Source organism: Lithobates pipiens, unplaced genomic scaffold (assembly GCF_037356315.1).
Source record: "Lithobates pipiens isolate NorthernLeopardFrog02 unplaced genomic scaffold, aLitPip1_a1.2 Scaffold_18, whole genome shotgun sequence".
NCBI classification, from domain to species: Eukaryota; Metazoa; Chordata; class Amphibia; order Anura; family Ranidae; genus Lithobates; species Lithobates pipiens.
Genome location: NW_027507758.1, coordinates 271,115,392 through 271,138,221, shown reverse-complemented (window position 1 = coordinate 271,138,221; position 22,830 = coordinate 271,115,392). Strand labels below are relative to the sequence as shown.

At 39.2% G+C, this 22,830-nt stretch overlaps 1 protein-coding gene across 3 annotated transcripts in view; it reads left to right on the top strand.

Moving 5' to 3' along the window:
* Positions 1-22,830, top strand: part of NKAIN2 (sodium/potassium transporting ATPase interacting 2) — a 1,500,295-nt gene that overhangs the window by 1,056,324 nt on the left and 421,141 nt on the right. The gene's annotated exons all lie outside the window — the stretch shown is intronic.

Sequence of the window (22,830 nt, the reverse complement as noted above, 5' to 3'; positions counted from 1 at the left end):
CTGGTATCAAGAGATCCCAGAATTTTCCACTTCTTGTAGTAATTGAACAGCACTGACTGGCATATTCAAGGGTTTGGATATCTTTTTATATCCTTTTCTATCTGTATAAATTTCCATTACCTTGTTACGCAGGTCTTTTGACAGTTATTTTCTGCCAACCCATGGTTCAGTGTCTGAGTGCATCCACGTGAGAGCTAACAAACTTATTGACTATTTATACACAGACACTAATTGCAACTTAAAAAGCTACAAATGTGAGAATTAAACCTTTAATTGCCATTTTAACCTGTGTGTGTGTCACCTTGTGTGTCTGTACCAAGGCCAAATTTTCCAGATATGTAAACGTGTGATCAGGGCCATTTGGGTGATTTCTGTTATTATTATTTAAAAAAAAAAAACTATTTGAAAATAATTGGTTTCACAGGATCACTATCCTAAAAGACAGTTTTTGGGCACGATCAGTCATATTTTCAATATGAATGCCAAAACGTCATGATTTCTGCCAGGGTATGCACATTTTTGAGCACCAATGTATGTCCCTGGTATATCTACCTATATGGTGGCTCCACTGTAAAGCAGGTTCTCCCTGGTACCTTAACGTGCCTGCTCCCACTCAGAACACCAAGATTTTAAAAATAGGGACCACTGTCAAAGAGAGCACACATGCACAGTATGGGCTAGATGCAGGAAAACAGGAGGCCCCTTATGCTAATAGCATGGGCATGCATGTGCAGCATGGTAGAGCACAAATAATTATGGGAGATTTAACCTTGATGCAGAAGACCATCTAACACTTTTAGGTGGTCTTGCATGCTTAGAGACAAAGAAGATGGGATGCTGGGCATAAGATATCGTGTGACATGTAGACCTAAAGCAGAAGATCGCCAGAGCACTGCAGTGAGAAGTCTTTGATTTGGAAATTTGGGGAAGCAGCTCTCTGATCTGGAGCTGGCAACATTTAAGAGTATAAAATGTGTTTGCACACATATTTCTTAAATAAGATACTGGGCAATGTTTTCCTGATTGAAGTCTTTTTTCATCTATATCAGTGCTATTAATCATCTGCAGGATTATTACAGCTACTTCCTGTCTACATGCTGGTGCTTAAGTAATAGTTGCATGCCATTTTTCAGCATAGTGATAAAGTATACATAAAGAGCTCTACCCTATATGTATTTTTTCTATTACCTCATGTTTAAATATACACAAAATAATTATCAATCAACCATGAATAATTAATACAAATAAATAAAATTCAATGCATCATAATTTACATAAAGTCCATTATTTCAAATCTTCTTAATAGAAGTAAAGTAAAGTCCATTGTGCTAAAGTATCAAGTGCTGTAAACTCAAATGCGATGCAAATTGTGCTCCCCTCCTGTTTGCCCACTCACTCACCAGCTGCTATGGACTTCCAATGACAGGAGTAATATGCACTTGTGCAAATATCCTGGGTCACCTGAGCTTTGCAGTCCTCCTTCATCACTTGTTAATTATTGGGCAACTTTGATAACTCTCTGTGGGAGGGACGAAATGTGTGATGGAACATTATTTCACTATGAAGAAGATTTGAGATAATGGACTTTATGTGAGTTATGATGAATTGAATTTGATTTATTTATCATGCATGGTTGATTGATATTTCTTTTGTTTATATTAACATGGGGTAATAGAAAAAATACATACACGGGAGCACTCTTTATATATTGATATATATTGCCACTTCTTACCTCCATCAGAAACTGAAACTCAAAAGTACAGACCATTGGTGCACTTTAACAGGAAATGCCTGAACAAGGATCTTCATGGCAGTCAGCAATCCACCAGTACAAATAATAACACAAATCACCAAAAGGAAAAATATCTGCTTATCAGACTATTAACATAGAATAAAGGTTCAAACTAATTACACAAATTCTATACATGTACATGCTGGTGCAATGCATTCTGCATACCAAAGTAGCAACTTTATTGCCCGCAAATTACCCAATAATTAAAGCCATGGACATTAGTCCTACATTTCCCATTGCAATATAATACATGACATCTTGTGCAAAGATTCTGTTTTTATTTTTATTTTTTATTTTTTTATAAGCATATCTGTTCTTTATAAAAAAATTGCTTTTTCAGAAAAAATTAAATAAATGCACTGGTAAAAAAAAAAAGTGTAGGTAAAAAAAGTACATTAATCATTCAGATATACAGTAACGCTCCTGAGTAATCGCTTTTTTTAGTGCAAAACTAGTTGAGCAGGAACGGTTACACCCCAGACTGGAACAGTCCCCGAGTGGTAACCATCGGATAGACTTTACTGTGTCTTCTATTAGGTCACCTTGTATCCGGTAACCAACCAACCTAATGTTCATATTATTGTAAAGCAACATATGTACAGATACCTTGATATTAGCCGATTTTAAAGATTGTTGTTTCTTTTGTCTATTTGTATACCATGGTCAAAATAAAGATGTACATATTATTTTAACTATAATGCTTGTGCCTGAAAAGTATATATTCTCTTTGTGTATCTTCTTCCATTTAATCTTTAGGATGTGGCATAGTGAATCTTATTGATGTCCACAGTGCTACCCTGTGTTGACACTTTGTATTAACAAATAGTCTGTGTGTGATTAGCCACAGCCAATCGGCTGAAATCAGCTGTCAAATTCATGCTGTGTCCAATCACAGCATGGGTCGGCAAGGGGCACATGCGCACCCCAAACCTGGAAGCAAGCCAATGATGTACCACTACGTTGTCCGGCCTGCCTGTGCTGCTCACCCGCCATAAATCTACTGTGAGTGGACAGCAAGCAATTAATTAATCTTTCACTTTGTATGACATGACCAAAGGATGTGTCCTTCAAGCGTTATTCAGTAATTTATATCCCATGCTTGGAAATTGTGTCTGTCAAAGTCACAGCTATCAGAAGCCTAGTGAACTTGTTCTATAACAATAAGTAGGCTTTTCACAGTATCTTGAACACTCATAAATATTTATATCCTTATATTATACAGTATAAGATTTTATGGATATGCTGAGTCTGTTTGCATGTACAGTAGGTGTAATATCTTTGCGTGAAATAGATATGATTTCATGTGAGTACAATGTATACAGAGTTGGTAACATTATATAAAAGAAAATAAATATAGTAAGAATATACAGGGAGGGTTAGAGTTTCTCCATAACTTCTATTTTAGGGTCAGAAGAAAGGTGTGAGAAATCTCTGGGCTGTAAATATCTTTCTTCTACTCTTCCCCCAGGCATGCATCAACAACCCTAGCTTAAAGGCAGACATGAATTATTACAGATTGCATTTTCTATGTAGCCAAAAGGGGGAACCACACAGGCAGCTGCTCACTACAGCGTGTATGTGAATTTCTCATTGTCACAGGTCGTGGAACAGGAGATTTGCCCATGCAACTGATTACTGTAACATAACATGAAAAATGACAGTACAGCAAGATAAGAGTTAGCCATTTGTGTATTCTCAAACATCACAGTGTTCAAAATGTACAAGCTCAAAACCTGTAGAATATGATATGTGAAAAATAATAATAAAAAAAAGTTCCTGAGCAGTCCTTACTTTATAACAAAGCATTCTATAAAAAGCCGAGCAATTGTATTCTTTTGACTGAACACCGTTTATTTGCAACTACTTTGTCATTACTTAAAGGGGTTGTAAACCCTCAAGGTTTTTCACCTGAATGCATTCTATGCATTCAGGTGAAAAACCTTCTTTAGTGCAGCTGCCCCTACAGCCCCCATTTTCCTAGCGAGCACAGCAGCTCCAGACACTGCCTCAGGTTCTCATTGGATAGATTCATAGCAGCAGGGGCTATTGGCTCCCGCTGCTGATAATCTAATCCAGTGACACGGGAGCCAGGGGCAGGGCTGAATCCTGCTATCTGTGTCAATGGATGCAGCAGCAGGACTCGGGAGCTCGCCCGCACGAGTGCCTCCATAGAATACAGCTCTCCGTGGGGGCACCTCAGAAGAGGAAGATCTGGGCTGCTCTCTGCAAAACCCTTGCAAAAAGAAGGAAAGTATAACATGTTTGTTATTTAAAAAAACAGAAAAAAAAACGGACCTTTACAACCCCTTTTAAGATAAAAATGTAATGTACTATTTTTAAGGATAACAAGACTTTCTTTTTGTGATATTGTCTCACAAAAAGTTTTTATTTCGACAGTCCTTACAAAAAAGATTCTAATAAAACAAAAAAAAGTAAAACAATTTATGATTAATAAAATGCAAATAAAAAACAGCAGGAAAATAATAGTTGAAGGGAGAGGGGAAAGAAAGTGTTAAATATGGCTTAGTAGAGTAAGTTTGAGGGTTAATAAAGGGTTAAACAGGCAAATTCTATTTATAAAAACTGTTTTGCTTTCATTTTTAGGTTTCTTTAAACGTAACCATTTGATCTGCGAATTAACAAAACAGAGTAGATAAAATGTAACAATGCGGGGGAAGTGGGCAGAGCCGAGTGGAGCAAACATGCTCTGCCTGAAGCTCCTCTCTCAGAGGAAGGTAAAAGCCTTATATTATCGGCTGTTCACTAGACACCCGCACAAAAATAGTACCTGCATGTGTCCATTGAGTTCACGGAGCCGGTGGTATACCTACAAGTGATCCTCTGTGGGATATGAGGATGAGAAACAACAAAAATGTGCCTGCCCATTCTATAGCTAAAATTGCACCGCCGACATTCTCCTCAGCTACCTCACGAAGTGCTGTGAGAGACTTAAAGGCAAACACACACACTGAACAATTCAGAAGAAGAAGAATGGCATTCTGTGTGTGGGGAAGAGTCCTTTAATGCAGTGTACACATGATTGCACATTCTGAAAACAAAAACCATGTTTTTATTCCAATGGATGTTGGCTCAAACTTGTCTTGCATATACACAGTCACATAAATCTTATTGGAAATTATGAAAAATTTATTTTCCTCATCATAGGTCAATCTTTTAAATAGGAAAGATTCACAGCAATTATATGCATGCTTCCCAAACCCCATACCAATGATACTATTTGGTCGAATTATCATCCTATTTCTCTGTTGAACCTAGACATCAAGATTCTAGCTATGGTTCTTGCCACTAGATTGAATAGATAATAGGAACTCATATACACTGTGACCAAGTAGGTTGTATGCCTATTCGGCAAGCCAGAGATAATATTCATTGGACGGTCCATTTATCTCACTTTGCTAAAACATCCCATCCTGTTTTCTCTCCTTAGACATTAAAAAAGCATTTGATTCTATATCATGGTCTTATATGAATTTGCTTTGCAGAAATTAGGCTTTGGCCCTCATTTCCTACAATGGATTGTTGCATTATACAATCAACCTAAAGCATATATTAAATATCCGGGCTATAAATCAGATGCATTTATTATAGGAAGGGGCACAAGACAAGGGTGCCCTCCTATTCCTCTTCTATTGACCCTGCTTATTGAACCATTGGCCCAGAGAATTAGAACTGATCCTTCCATTACAGGCATAGAACTAGGTGGATATCATCATAAATTGTGTTTATTTGTGGATGATATTCTTCTATTCTTATCCTCCCCACAAATCGCTATCGCTAATCTTATGAACATCCTAAACAGGTTTTCAGTTATTTCAAGTCTTATGCCGCATACACACGTCTGGACTTTTCTAGGTCAGATTGGGTCAGTCTGTCTGACAATCCGATCGTGTGTGGGCTAGTCCGATCATTTTTTTAAAAAAAACGACCGACCTAGAAAAACCGGCCGACCTAGAAATAGAACATGTTTCAAATCTATCCCATGGACTCAATTCCGATGGACCAAACAACGGGAAAACAGTTTGTCTGTGTGTTAGTCCGATGGACCAAATACGTTGCAAGGACAGCTATTGGCTACTGGCTATTGAATTTCCTTGTTTAGCCCCGTTTACATCATCACTTTCAAAATGAATGGACTTTAGAACGGACTTAGTCTGTTCATGTGTGGCCAAGTCCGTTCGTTAGTAAAATCCATCGGACCTCCACCGAAAGTCCGTTGGGGAGACCATCGGACCTAGTCTTCCAGAAAGTCCGGTCGGTGTACGCGGCATCAAAGTTAATATGCAGAATTCAACAGCATTGAACATTTCATTATCTGATAAGGAAATGTGTCCTGTTATGGAGGCATTTTCTTTTAAATGGGCTACACAAAGTCTGCCTTGCTTAGGTATCCAGCTCACCGCAGATCACAAAGATCTATTTTCCACCAATTATCCAGCCTTATTAAAACTAACTACAAGTGTATTGTCAAAATGGCAAGCTATTCCATCAAACTGACCATTCTTCCAAAATGTTTATATTTATTTAGAGTTCTCCCTATACACATCCCTGCTTATTTTTTAAGACTTGTACAGAAGAGAGCAATACAATTCGCTATCAAGCTACTACTGAAACCTCCTCCTCGGGGTTGCAATAGAAGCAGTGGACTGTGACCCTTTCCCGATATCAAATATATTATGGTTACCTCCAAGGGATGGTAAGAACCTTCTGAACCAGATCACTAAACATTCTTTATCATTATGGGATAGACACAGAACTATGTACAGTCTACAATCTTTATACCCTCCTTTCCCTCCTTTCATTCCACAAAAAACCTGTCTTCTATCCAGCATGGACTTCCCCATGACCTTCTGAGCCTGGGTAAAGTCTGGTATCTCATGTTTACACAATTTGGTTTCAGATTCATCAATATTTCCAGATTTATGTAAATCCTTTGGGCTTCCCCAATCTGAATTATTTCAATATTTATAAATTAAAAATGTCTACACTCCCTCTCTAAGTACAAAGATTGCTATGACAAAACTGTCAATTTTCAAAAAAAAATTCTTTAGAGATCCACATTGCAGGGGAAGGACTTCATCATTCTATTCTCAATTGTTTACTAAACCTAATGCATCCCCACCCTCTTGTGTGGCCAAATGGGAAAATGATCTATGTCGTACTATTGATACAGCAGAATGGTCTGAGATATGATCCATAACAAAATCTTCCTCACCGAATGTAACAGCAGTTGAGACCGCATACAAAGTACTCACACAATGGTACTTAGTTTCAGCTAGAATCTCTAAATATGTTCCGGATCATGCGGCTTCCTATTTTCGTGGCTGTTCAGAGCTGGATTCACATTTACACATATGGTGGAAATGTTCAGTGGTACAAGAATTTTGGAAATCTATTTTCATGCTTGCCTCAGCAATGTTCGAAAACACTATTACACCTGACCCGGCATTGGCTCTTCTAAACTTAAGAACAGTATTTCTACAACAACAACAGTTTAAATTATTAATACAGCTCTTAAAAGATGCTAAACGGACTATAGCTACTCTGAATTTAGACGATAACAAACATAGAATGAACCAAACTGTTACGTTACAAACTCTGCTTTACATGCAAAGATGGAAGCATTAGATAAAAACAGTCTAAAAAAATTTAATAATCTATGGAAACCATTGATTAAACATTGCTTGCCACCAGACTTCGAAGACCAAGTACTTTTACCATGTTAAATGAGGATTTAATGTGTAGATACATCATTACCCTCTGGAAGTAACCTACCTTCGGGGACCTTATATCCCTTACTCTTCCTACTTGCTTTCTTTCCCCTCCTTATTGTAAACCCCTTCCCCTCCTTCTTTTTTATATTACCTTTTTAATTCAGGTAAACTCCACTATAGTTGGTTGACATACCATAATATTATGCTGATATTAGGCCCCACATCAATGGTCAATTAACCATAATGTTCCACTATTGAAAAGAGCACCAAATATACTAGTGACTCTACATACATTTATATATAAGGTAGATTCTTGTTTACATAGATAACTATTAATTTACTGCATTGGTCTGTCTTAATTTAATTCTTAACTAAACAATTATATGATGTCATACTCATTACATTCAATGTTTTCTGATAATCTTTAATAAAATACTTGAACAAGAAAAAAAAGTAACAATGTTACTTTGTAGCTCTCTATTTCACATTAAAATGGTGTTGATAAACAGTGAGTTATGACAGCGGCAGCTACTAGAGCTGCTGTATTCACACAGAAACTTACAGTTTTGAGTTTGGGAAATAAGAATTGCTGGGGATTGGGGGAGGTGCAGCAGTCAGGGGAGAAGGATTGGACATACTACACACACTCTGTGCACACTGATAAAGATTCCTGGCCATACATAGCATTCTGCGTGTTATCAACTAGTTCAAAACACTCTAAAAATCTTAAAGCATGGTTGCAAACATAATATAGAAAAATAGACTGCGCTTGACACAAAAATGCAAATAAAAATAAAATGAAAATAAATTAAAATAAATATAAAATAATTAATTATACTAAATGAATCAACAGGCTGCAGCTCAAAGTGGGATACAAACACAAAGAGAGCACAAGAAAAACTGAAGAGCTGCGCCAAATACAATAAATACTGAATAAATATATAATTATAAACAATTGTTTCATGCAATCAAAAAATTATAACCAATAGTTTCAAATATTCATGTCCCCATCAGTTAAATATCATTTGTAGAAGATGACTTCCATATTGTGACAGTTCATTCACAAAAAAGGGGTTACAGAAAAACAAAAAAACAAAATCCTCTCTGGTAATTCTTATTAAAACACCACAGTGATTCCACACATAAGACGTGAATAGATGCCCGACCACCGAGATGCAAATGTGCTTACCAGACGGCAAAGTGTAAGGATCATTTAAATGTAATTCATCTGCATCCTTAAAATTAGACCAGGAACTAGGGATCACCCTGAAACAGGACCTCTAAAATGTCACTCAGATCTCCCAGACTTCGCACTACAAACATCAGCTAGATATTTCACTAGTGGTAATTGAAAAAGTTTGTGTTTGTCCCTTCGGATAATTGTACATGAACTTTCCTGATCGGCTCTAAAAAGCTGTCTGCTCACAATCTCGTGATCACGCGAGGCATATCTGTGAACCTGAAGAACATCAATGACAATCTGGAGACAGGTTGTCATTGTCTAGTTCTGGAGATGGCAGAACTAGACCCACCTCAGTACAGGGGCGAATTCAGAGCCTAGTCTCGGACGGGGCACTGGCAGAAAATTTTCGGCAATTTGTTGGGGCAATGGCTGGTATTGGCGCTTCAATCATCACAGCGCCATGATTAATATAGTGTCAGGATGATTGAAGCGCATTATTTCTATTATTACATTGTAATATCAAATTAAATAGTTCAGCTCACCATAAATCAGTGGGAGCCCTGAGAGTGTCACTTTTCACGTCGCCTGCCGCCAGATGCAGTGTGTCACTTACTATGTCGCCTGCCACCAGAGGCAGCGTGTCTCTTGCCACGTCGCCTGCCACCAGATGCAGTGTGTCACAAAGTGATGTTGTATTGTGGCCATCTTGGTACACCCCCACTTGTCTGCAGTAAGCCTAGAGTTAGAAGTCAGCAAGCGGACATCTTTATACACTCACCGGAGTCTTGCTTTTCACAGTTATTTTTAACAGTAAACTCAGTTTATTTAGTGAAATATAAGTTGAGCTTACTTTTAAAAATACCTGGGAAAAGCAATACTCCGGTGGGTGTATAAAGATGTCCGTTTGCCAACTTACAACACTAGGCTTACTGTCGACGAGTGCGGGAGTACCAAGATGGCCGCGATGCAACGTCCCTTCAGTCACATATTCAACACCTGCCTGCTTGCTCAGTTACACGCCAGCCCGCCGGCATGATTGCCCATCCGCTCACTCACCCGCTGGCCTGTTCAGTCACCCGCCGGCTCACCCGCTCATTATTTTCTCGGGGGGTGCAATTGCCCCGTTGCCCGCCCCTGGATCCACCCCTGCCTCAGTATAGCCCCAAAAGAATCTTCCCCACTTGAAAAGGCCTCGGAAACCCTTGTAAGGATTTCCTCCCTGTTACAGATGTTGTGACAGATGTAGCAAGAAATTCTTGTAGAAGATGAAAGTGAGGGATATGTAGGTGGAGTGTGGGTCTTTTGCTGCCGACTTTGAGTTTGACTCATTGAGATGCTATTCTCACAAGCCCTGGGGATAACAGTGGGACAATGTCATCAGATATATTAGGATAGATACTCCCTTCAGTACTTTGCATGGAGCCCCTGCATCTGGACAAAATCCTCTCTCTTTGCTATCCTGCCTTTCCTTCACAACTTTCCTCCTCTCTGTGCCACTCACATACCATCTTCCACACCATCGTGCATTCCCCCTCATTTCTGGAACCCACTTGGCAGTAAGCTCCAGTTGCTGGAACAGCATTACTTCTTGCCTCGTGTCCCCTGCCTCTGGAGGCAGATTCTACTAGTGCTATTGTCATTATCCTTAATATCTAAGATGAGAAATGCTTACGCATGACCAAAATCATCCTTCTGAAGCAATTCCCAGGGCCTGGACAGGATTAGCAGAAGTGGTGGAGCAAGAAAAGGGTGCAATAATAGTAGCTGAAGACAAGGGAGAAGAAGAAGTAAAAGAAGGCTTTGTTAGCCACTTAACTACATATTGTGTATGCTTTGGCTTTATAGCAGGGCTACTCTGAGACAGAATAGGCAGTCATGCTCTCACTTTGGATGGAGCAACTACCGATTTGTTCCGCAGAACCTGCTCACCCCCTGCTACCTCTGTGTTTAAAGTATTGCCTAAATGTAATAACCACTATGACAATAGGGGGGGGGGGGATAAATATATGGTGCTTTGGCGCAGATCACTACATAATCCATGACAGCTTCAAAGAAAAATAAAATAAACCGTAAACACTAAACTCCAATCAATTTTTTTTCTTTATTTGAAAAATAGTGATCCATATCAAATAACAGAAAAAAAAATTCCCACATTAAGCCTTGGTTCACATTGATGCTACTTTAAAATTGTGCTACTTCACTTGAAGTAGCACAATTTCAAAGTAGCAAGGTCAGCATTATTTCAGGTGCTACTTGAGAGACATCTGTGTGGCTTTTTGCACAGATGACTATTGAAGTCACACCTGAAATTGACAAAAGTAGTGCAGGAACTACTTTTGCAAATTGGTGCGGCACTGCAAAATCGGTGTCGCACCGATTGAAACAGTGCCATTGCCTCCAATAGGTTGTGACTTGCCATACAATTTAATCTCTCAAATCGCATGACAAATCACTCCAATGTGAACCTAAGCTTATTCAGTGGAATCTTGATCCCCTTCTAGCAAAGAACCCAAGCCTGATTCCTATTGGGTGCATATCTGTTGGGACAGATTTTAGGAAAAAGGTAAATTGTTATTTTTACAACTGCTATTCATTGCTAACAGAAACTGCAATAAACACAACATACATTTATTTGTGAAGTAAAAATCGTAGCCGTTTGTTACATTCTTTTGCTCTCTGTTACTGTTGACAACAAACCATAAGAATAAATTACAAGTTATATTTATCATTTTGTAAAAGTCACAGACAGTTTTCTTTGGTGGGTGACATTCTTTAATTTGCATATTTTCACAAAACACATACTTAGAGTTTCATAATAAGGCCATGCTAAACTCAGTACTTAGGTTTTTATAATAAGACCATACTAAATGCTACATCTCAAAAGGTCAAACACCCCTTGCAGAAATCTTCAGCATTTTACATAATTAAGGAATCTTTTTCTGAGTGTGTTTATCTGGCTGTATGGAATTTAGTACTTTAATTAGCTTTTAGCAGCATATTAGGAAAAAAAAGTTTACAAATTAGATTTTTGCACTCATCATAACATTTTTTTAATGAAGTCATTTGAGGAACACAAAATTACAGACATTTTTAGACATTTGGAGTGTACTGTCACCTTCAGGAGGTTTGGACCTAGGCAAAAAAATTAATTAAGCCAGCCTCTAAATAATCCCACCTCTAATCATCATTCTAGAGCAGGGGTAAGCAACCTTAAAGAGGTGGAAATCTACCTGAACAAGATAGGAGTAGTCAAAGATCTTTGTGCATAGTATTTCCTCCTCACACCTGATTTAAACCTCTAATGCCACGTACACACGATCGGACTATCTGGTGGACTTAGTCTGGCTGAAAAACCTCTGGACTTTGAAGTGGAGGTCCACCGGCCAAACCGCTAAAGACTATGGCCAGACTTTTGAAATGAACAGACTTGCCCACACATGGAGGAAAGTCCGTTCATTTTGAACGCGGCTACAGGTAGACTGGACTAGTGAAGGAAGTCAATGACACTCGCCAGCCCCATCACCTGGTATGGACTTAAAGGGGAAGCCCTATGCTGAAAAAACGATGTGGGGGCCCCCCCAAGGTCCATATCAGACCCTTATCTGAGTATGCAGCCTGGCCGGTCAGGAAAGGGGTTGGGGACGAGCGAGTGCCCCCCCTCCTGAGCCATACCAAGCCGTGTGCCCCCAAAATGGGGGGTGCTTTGGGGAAGGGGGGGCCCTGCAGATAGTCCAATCATGTGTACACAGCATAATTCATGTACTGATGTGTTGTAATCGTGTGTATTGCTTGGCAATCATGGGTTTAAATCAGGTGGTGAGGAGACAACATTTCACCTCCTCACCACCTGTCAAACACACTTGGATCAATTTTTAGAGGAGCAGCAGTGCCAGCTTCACTTGTGAATGAGTCCTTAGTTGCATTCTGCAGCGGTACCCTTAGGGCTCATTCAGAGATAAAGTTGAAAGGGTAGAAAACCCTATGGTTAAGTTCTGGTTTTACCTGAGGCAACAGTCAAAAGGTGTACACATGACACAGAAGGAATTAAAACCCCTGTTGCTTTTGGTGGTTGCTACTGCCTGTCAATCATGAGCCATACAAGTAAATAGGGCCACTCTGCAAGTGCCCCACAACTGTATGCTTTTGTGGGGTCTAAGTGGTTCAGGAGTTTCGGTGCACTTTCAGAAAGTGCACCAAACCTGTAGGATATAATATAAGTCTATGGCTAAGCACATGAAAACTGCAGGTACACTGCACTGCACCCACGGTATGGGTAAAACGCAGCACATCAGTGTGAAATCAGCCCTATACTATTATGCCCATTGTATTGCTTCACACCGACCTGAAGATCTCGTCTTTCCTTCTGCTGGAACCACGCTGGAGACTGCTAACCAGGATAAGAGGTGGACTGCAGTTGGTAAAACTCTGCATGGGACAAGAGCTAGAACTACAGAGGAGGCATTGGTTTATGTGGCTCTTGCTCCTTACTACAACTCCAAGTAGTCCCTCTGCATTGCACTCTGTTTGATGCTCTGGGATGGCGGGTCAGCAGTGACCAGACCATGATCTTCAAGTCACCTGGCCACGTTGTACCAGTAGATCATCATCTACAGGTTGCTGACCCCCGTTCTAGAGTATTGTTGCCATAACCAAAGGCTATATTAGTTATAGGAGACTAGGTCACATCAGAGGTTTTGGATTTGAAGAGCGTTATGTGGCTAATAAAAGCACTGCACACAAAGGTAAAGAAAATGCCACTATGCAGAGCACAGTGCCCAAGGGTCACATTGCAGACTAGTCCTGTTATCTTGCAGTACAGTGGCTCCAAGTACAGCCTCCATATCTATTGCAGAGGATACACTAGTCTGGATAGTTTTTATGTAGGGATTAACTCAAGCAGTATTTTAGAAGTGTGCGTGGGGATGCATTGGATGCTTTCTGCTGCCATTGTGCTCTTGCTGTGCCTTTAACCCCTTCCTGACCAGCCGCCGCAGTTATACTACTCTTTAGGATCCTGTGGCAGGTGCGCGCAGTGTTCCCCCGTTCTGAAGCGCATGCCTGGTGGGCGTGATGACAGCTGGGCCCCCCTGCGATTGCTCAAGAAGGAGCTAGAAACCAGGATCTGTATGTGTAAACACACAAATTCAGGTTCTGCAGAGGAGAGGAGACAGATTGTGTGCTCCCACTGAATAGGAACAATGGTCTCTCTCCCCCTCTAGTCAGCCACATTCCTCTCTCAGTTAGAACACATCTAGGGAACACATTTAACCTCTTGATCGCCCCCTAGTGTTAACCCTTTCCCTGCCAGTGACATGTATACAGTAATCAGTGGCTATTTTTAGCTCTGATCGCTGTATAAATGTCACTGGTCCCAAAAAAGTGTCAAAAGTGTCTGATGTGTCCATTGCAATATTGCAGTTCCGATAAAATTCACAGATCACCACCATTACTAGTAAAAAAATAATAATAATAAAAATGCCATCCCCTATGTTGTAGACGCTATAACTTGTGTGCAAACCAATCAATATATGCTTATCAAGATTTTTCTACCAAAAATATGTAGAAGAATACAAATCACCTATTTCTCTAATTAATTTAGGCCTCCACACAATGACAAAAATATTATCTTAATTCCTTTTTGCCCCATTATATTCATCCTAATCAAGTGGGTTTTGTCCCACACAGATGAGCTTCAAATTAAACTAGATGGATTATAGATATTATATCTGATGTACAATCAAATTAAGGCATTTGAGACGTGGCATGCTCTTATCACTGGACCTACATAAAGCTTTTGATTCCATTACATGGGAATACCTAATTTTTCCTTTTAAAGAGTCATGCCTTTGAACCTAAATGTATTTCTCTATATCAAAATCCCATAAGTTCCCTAACTATTAAGGGTTTTCAATCTCAATCTTTTAATATATATATATATATAGAGGTACTAGACAGGGTTGACCTTTGTCCCTAGTCTTATTCGTTGTAGCTTTTGGTGGGAGTGTCTGAAGGTTGATGAGTTTTTGACTCATATTTATCATTTTGATGTGGATGCAAATTAATAAATCCCCATTGCAAGCATTACTAAACCAACAGATGAAGGCCATACCTAGTTACAGAAGAAGGCTGATCTTGTTTCTACTTATAACAGCTAAAATGACAATAGCCAAATCTGGGAAGATGCCGAATATCCCACTTGACCTGATGATTTCCAAGATGCCCTGGATAATGATAAATTAAAGAATCTCTGCTATTCTAAATTACAAACTTGAAATGTATGAAAATATTTTCACTTCCATATCTAGTGGAAATCTTTAAATGTATATCTTGAGCCATGATACTCATCCTTTTTTTTTGTTTACTTTACACTCACGTTTTATTATAAACATTCCTATTTACTTTTCATTAACATGTCTATATTCATATATTATGTTTTCAATATCAGGTACACTACTCTCCATCAGGGGTGTTGCTAGGTCTACGGCAGCATAGTAAAGAAAGTCATACGTTTGGGTGGGCATACACATGTATATACAGTAATAGATGTGTGTGTGTGCGTGTATATATCCCCAGAGAGCCCCCCACTTACATCAGGGTCCCCAAAGAGCCCCCTTACATTACAGCCCCCAGAGAACCTCCCCCTTGCATCAGAGTCCCCAACGAGCCCTCCTTGCATCAGGGTACCCAGAGAGCCCCCCACTTACATCAGGGTTCCCAGAGAGCCCCCCTTACATTAGGGTCCCCAGAGAGCCTCCCCCTTAAATCAGGGTCCCCAGAAATTCTCCCCCTTGCATCAGGGTCCCCAGAGAGCCTCCCTCCCCTCCCCTTGGGGACCCCTGCAGAGACTCGGGGCTATGAGCCCTAGATTCAGGGCTATAGCCCCAAAGCCACCCCCTAGCAACACGACTGCTCTCCATTATTATTCTCATATGGGGAATTTCCCTGAAGCAGATATCCTATACAGTTGCAAAAAAAAGTATGTGAAACCCTTTGTAATGATGTGGATTTGAGCACAAATCGGTCATAAAATGGGATTTGATCTTCATCTAAGTCACAACAATAGACAATCACAGTCTGCTTAAACTAATAACACACAAATAATTAAATGTTACCATGTTTTTATTGAACACACCATGCTAACATTCACAAAGCAGGTGGAAAAAGTATGTGAACCCTTGGATTTAATAACTGGTTGAACCTCCTTTGGCAGCAATAACTTCAACCAAACGTTTCCTGTAGTTGCAGATTAGATGGTCAGAAGTAATTCTTGACCATTCCTCTTTACAGAACTGTTTCAGTTCAGCAATATTCTTGGTATGTCTGGTGTGAATCGCTTTCTTGAGGTCATGCCACAGCATCTCAATCGGGTTGAGGTCAGGAGTCTGGCTGGGCCACTCCAGAAGTTGTATTTTCTTCTGTTTAAACCATTCTGTTGTTGATTTACTATTATGCTTTGGGTCGTTGTCCTGATGCAACACCCATCTTCTGTTGAGCTTCAGCTGGTGGACAGATGTTAAGTTCTCCTGCAAAATGTCTTGATAAACTTGGGAATTCATTTTTCCTTCGATGATAGCAATCCGTCCAGGTCCTGATGCAGCAAAGCAGCCCCATACCATGATGCCCCCACCACCATACTTCATAGTTGGGATGAGTTTTTGATGTTGGTGTGATGTGCCTCTTTTTCTCCACACATAGTGTTGTGTGTTTCTTCCAAACAACTCAACTTTGGTTTCATCTGTCCACAGAATATTTTGCCAGTACTGCTGTGGAACATCCAGGTGCTCTTGTGCAAACTGTAAACATGCAGCAATGTTTTTTTGGACAGCAGTGGCTTCCTCTGTGGTATCCTCCCATGAAATCCATTCTTGTTTAGTGTTTTACGTATCGTAGATTCGCTAACAGGGATGTTAGCATATGGCAGAGACTTTTGTAAGTCTTAAGCTGACACTCTAGGATTCTTCTTCACCTCATTGAGCAGTCTGTGCTGTGCTCTTGCTCTTTACAGGAAATCCACTCCTAGGGAGAGTAGCAGCAGTGCTGAACTTTCTCCATTTAGAGACAATTTGTCTTACCGTGGACGGATGAACAGCAAGGCTTTTGGAGATTTTGGAGATACTTTTATAACCCTTTCCAGCTTTATGCAAGTCAACAATTCTTAATCGTAGGTCTTCTGAGAGCTTTTTTGTGCAAGGCATCATTCACATCAGGCAATGCTTCTTGTGAAAAGCAAACCCAGAACTGGTGTGTGTTTTTTATAGGGCAGGGCAGCTGTAACCAACACCTCAAATCTCATCTCGTTGATTTTACTCCAGTTGGCTGACAGCTCACTCCAATTAGCTCTTGGAGATCTCATTAGTCTAGGGGTTCACACACTTTTTCCACTTGCATTGTGAATGTTTACATGGTGTGTTCAATAAAAACATGGTAACATTTAATTCCTTGTGTGTTATTAGTTTAAGCAGACTGTGATTGTCTATTTTTGTGACTTAGATGAAGATCAGATCACATTTTATGACCAATTTGTGCAGAAATCCATATCATTCCAAAAGGGTTCACATACTTTTTTTTGCAACTGTAGTTATAATATATATATATATATATATATATATATATATATATATATATATATATATATATATATATATATAACTCCATATGTATTCTCTAGATTTATATAGTGAGGAAAGCCTCCCTATCTGTATGAAACCATGGGGATATTACCCTGATCTAAGTTTGCATTCTCTGTAGCAGTTTGATCACTTTCTTAGAATTAGAAATTCATTAAATTAATTTGAATCTGTACTTTCATTTTCTAAATGTTACTATTTGTAACTAATTTATAATATGTTTTCTATATTGCATTAATGCAATCATTCATCATATTGTATTATTTTATGTCATCCTGTTCTTTAAAATTTCAATGAAACTTTTTAAAAAGGGAAAAAAATAGGAACTTTTCTTGCATGTGACTCAGACACATAAAACAAAAGCTTACTTTATAAAATATTCACTGTGGCAAATTCGGTCCAGGGCTGAATATTGTCCTTTTTTATGGTTTACTGAAAATGGAAAGCTCATGAAACATCTTAAGGCATTACATTACAGCCTACATTGTTAAAAATGATATACAGTGAGAATAAATGTTGATTTGGATCCACTGTAGCTAATCAGTCTGTGTATCTTATCTATTATTGTCAGCAGTTTTAATGCATGAATTGTATGGATAAGATTGTCATACTCCATTTAGGTTTCCAGCCTTGCTGTTTCTGTCATCTATGCATGTGAATTTGATCACAGGAGTTTATTTATTTGTCTGTTTTTGTTGCATTTGAATAACAATTGAATATGAATGTATAATAATACTGAAAAGTGCATTAACATAATATTGTATCTAGTTTGCAAGATGTTGATGCTGTCCATGATACAGAAGCACTCCTTTAGGGGAAACTCAAATGTATCTTCTTAGACAGGTAGCAGCAACATATTTGACTTGGGACTCCTGGCCTGCAAAAAAGATTCTAGGACAGTGCAATAAAATGGATTCAGTAGTGTCACTGCTCAGAGACTGGTGAGGAGAGAAGGCGTCAGATGATAGCAGTGTCAATCCTAAGCTTCTTACTCAGATAACTGCTTTGTAAAATAATTAGCTTTCCCTTGTTTTTATAATGTTATGTAGTTAACTGTGGTGAAAATAGATATTTTAAAGTGATGTTCCGGCCGCAATTTTTTTTTAAAGTCAGCAGCTACAAACACTGTAGCTGCTGACTTTTAATAAGGACAATTGCCTGTCCAGCGAGCCCACGATGTCGGCCGTCCGTGGCCGATCCGTCCATCGAATTGGCTGCTGATGCCTCCATCCTAACGAAGGGAAACGGGCAATGGATCCTTGCGGCTTCAGTGCCCTTTTCCTACTGCACATGCCCCGCTTTGTGAATGGCCCCATTGTTTTCTAGGACACACACATGTCCCAGAATGCAACGGGGCCACTCTCCAAAGAGAAGAAAGAGCCACAGAATAGGAAGAGGCAGATTAGGAAGACTGCCTAGCAACAGTGGTTTCAGGTAAGTTAAAATGTATTTATTTTATTTTTTTGAAGAATATTAATGACATTTTTTTATTTTAGTGTGGCCCTCCCCTTTAAGTTAGCCTTAACAAATATGTAAGCCTTTATTACTGAACTCTTTCTTCAATTAATTTGGTGTCACTAATTTGGAACTAGTAAAAAGATAATGGAAGTTATAAGTAATTATTTGTTTGTTCTAGGTTGGTGACTCAAAGTATTGAAGCATGAGCAAAAGCTTTACTACCAGGCAGTGGCACCGAGCAATTGCAAAATAAAAGGGCAGCTGTGGCAGGAAAGGCTTCATTTAAAATTAATAGTCTTTAAATTAAAAATTTATTTTTTGCCCATTCAGGACACCTGGTTTGCTTTTTGCTTCCCTGCCACTCTGTTTTGCTTCCTGGAATAAAAGCAAATCCCATTGGAATCTACGAGTGATGGGAGTAATAACTTGCACAGGGCTTTGAACTCCCCTGTAATATTTACTGCATGTGACTGAACCTATTCAGTACTAACATGATCCTCCATACCTTCCTGTACCAGGTATTTCCTATGGCTCCAGCACTGAATAGTGCAATGGGGGAGTGGAGGAAAAAAAAGTATATACTGCTAAGGATGGGGATTACAACAAACAAAGAACAGGTTTGCCTTAAAGCAGAATTTTACAAATAACAATTTGATAAAAAATAAGGGTTCTTTAGCAAGGAACATATATTCCACATTAATAATTATGCTACCAAATTTAGTGTGCGAGGTAAATTGCTGGAGGCTGCCGTTTTGCTGAATCTGAGAGCCCCTGAGCAGCAGAAAATCTTTAGGTTGTCAGCAGATTGGACTCATTTTTGGCCCAGTGCTGGGAAAAATAGAGCAACTGAGCATGTGTAGAGCATGGAGAGGCAGTGTAGTATTGGATTTTAAACAGCATAGGCACTTATTTTTAATGTTTTACATAACTATACCTGCACATGGGGCCAGCATAAGATGATCTAGCAGAACTTAATTTCATGACATAAGTTCCACTTTGAAAATTTAGTCTATTCAGCTGCAGAAGGGTTGGATAACACTAGGTCTTTTGAGGTCACTGGAACCCTAGCTACCCCTAAAAGTAATCAATAAATACTACAGTTTTCAAATCTGTTTTAACTAACATTTTTGTGAAGCTGGTCTAAAATGGTGGGCATAAGACTATGTTGTTTGTTATGTAGTTCAATTTAATATATTTTGCAGTAACATTAAGGCACTGTGGTTTAGCTATTTTCTGCTAGAAAAACAGATGCACTGAACAGAACATGACAAGAAAATATGACTGCAAATGAGTCCCAGAGGCATAGGAATAAACATAAGCAAGTTCTGAAAGTCACTGCTTATCTCTGTTTCTCTATCAAAAATTGTTGTACTTTTTTCAGCTATCATCAGTGTTTTTTACAATATAGTGATTTATAACGTTAATGACTTGAAATTATTAGCAAGTAAAAACTCAAGGCCTAAAAGTTTATTCCAAACAATCATATGCAGAAGTCTGAGTTTTATTTCAGAATCTGTTAATTGCTGAAGTTCTGGCAAACTCCTTATGGCTTTAGACCTGCCATAGTAAAGTTTAAAGCCAAATAAAAGTCCACCTGATTGTCCTGGTTGGGGAGGATTCATTCAGTAAAAATTACCCTTCTCCCTATATTTATTTTGATCCCCCTCCCCCATAAACATTAGATAGACCACTTAAAATCTCTTCAAAGCAAGGTAACCAAATTAATCTGGGGGGGGGGGATCGGGTTACAGACTTCCACAAAAAACACTATTCCACTCTAGGTCTCGGGGCGGGTTGGGACTCCCTTGCCTCCATTGATACTTCCAAGTGGCAAGAATAGCACAACTATCCACGATAAACACCAAGTTTGAAAAAACAAATTTGATCAACATAGAGAGGCAGGCTGTCCCAGCGCACACCTTGGACCACCACCTGTGGTCCCTACCCAAGGACCGCCCCCAATATTATCACCTATCCTTTCACAGTCCCTGTCTCTGTGGGACAAGATGAGATCTCTCATCTGCACCCTGCACACATTTTTCGCAACCCAGATATTCCCTCAGGCCAAGACACCAAGTCCTTCCAATGGTGGCTGGATAAGGGGCTGTATCGCATCGGGCATTTTTTCACCCCCTCAGGCCCAGTCTCCCAGAAATTTTGTGTGCAAAACCTAGAGATGCCGACCTCAGAACATTTCAGGTTTCAACAGATACAGCATTTCCTTCATGGACTCTAGAGGGGGAAACCTATGCCACCAAAATTTACACCATATGAGATGTGGTGTAGTCAAGCTAGGGATCAGAGAGGCAGAATCTCCATTATTTGCCAATCACTCGCTCTCCCATCCTCCAAATCCTCGTACATGCTCTCATGGGAAAATGATCTCCAGATTGACTGGGACCTTGAGAGGTGGCAGTCCTCATTTTCCAGAGCATTCAAGGGGGTGAGAAACATCTCCCTAATAGAATCAAACATCAAGGTCTTTACTAGATGGTACCTCATCCCCTTGAAGTTAGCCTCCTTTTTCCCCACAGCATGTCCACTCTGTTTCCGTGGATGTCAGCTTATGGGATCCATGGTCCATATTTGGGAGTGCCCAAGAATCAGCAGAGTGTTCACCCTGATCCAGAAATTAACTACTCACCAACTCTCGAGGTCCCCCTCAGAAGCTCTCCTGAACGCCAGTCTACCTGGCATTCCTAAACAAGCTGCAAATGAATACACTTCATGTTGCTAGGAGTCAAGATGACCATCGCTAAAGCGTGGAAACAACGCTCAGTACCCCTCTCAGCAGTCAAATGTAAGATCTCCTGGATTATGTCGCAGGAGAAACTTGTCAGCATTTTCACTCTCTTCTCCCCTTCTCCTCCCTTCGTATTTTGTGGGATTGGGCGGAAGCCTCCAGGCACACATTGCTCCCATTTGGGGTTCCAGAGGCCTTCTCCCAATGATACAGTTCAAATGCCCAAGCAAGGGTCAGGAACTTTGAATTGACAGTGCCAACGCCATGTTGACTGTTTCATTCCATAACACTCCCGCATCTTTGTGGCCATAAAGAAATGTATCCATAACTTGTTTATTTTACTGTTCAAAACCAATAAATACTTTGAAAGAAAAAGTCCACCTGATATTCATCTTTTGAATGGATACGGGTAGGTTCAACCGCACTTCCTATAGAGATTAGAAACATGCAACAGACTTAACTTAAACTACAGAAATTTTAAGGAAATACATTACAATTGTTTTATGAAGAAAATGTCATATACTTATTTGTCACTTTACAAGTAGTCTATTCAATAAAAAAAATACACAACAATGCTGTTTACCATGTATATACTGCATATACAAGATACACACTATTTCTCCAATATGCTCCAATGCATAGTTGTTTTTTTATCTACTCAGATGCAATCCACATTTTCATTATCTCGTTTAGGTAAGTATCAGGACTAGTATTTAATGCATTTCTCAGGTCCATGCCTGCTTCTCCAGGAAATGGTGGGAGGTAAGTATCTGTAATACAGATTTTAATATATATATATATATATATATATATATACACATATATATATATATATATATATATACACAGTATATAAAAATTTTAACATCTACCTTATTCCATAATAGTTATTATGTCTGCTGGCTTTTCTCCAAGCTACTGTATCTCTTCAGTTGTTCTTTCTTTTTTTTTTTTTAAAGCTTTATTGAACGTTTTTTTGAGATACATTTAGTCACATATGAAAATCTATCATCGTGAATTCTCATTTGGCTTGATAAGCATATAAAAAAAATTCAATTTGAGACGGTTTGTCATTCAATTTTATTTCTGTGCATGGGCCCTTGCATTACCATACCTTCAACCATTAAAATAAATAGCAAAGAAAAAAAAAAGAGAACATAGAACACAGAGAAAAAAAGGAAAAAGGCAGTGAAAGTAAAAGAAAAAAGAAAAAGAAGGAAAGAGAGAGAGAGAAACAAAGAGAGAGAGAAAGAATTAGAGAGAGAGAGAGAGAGAGAAAGAAAGAGGGGCTTCCC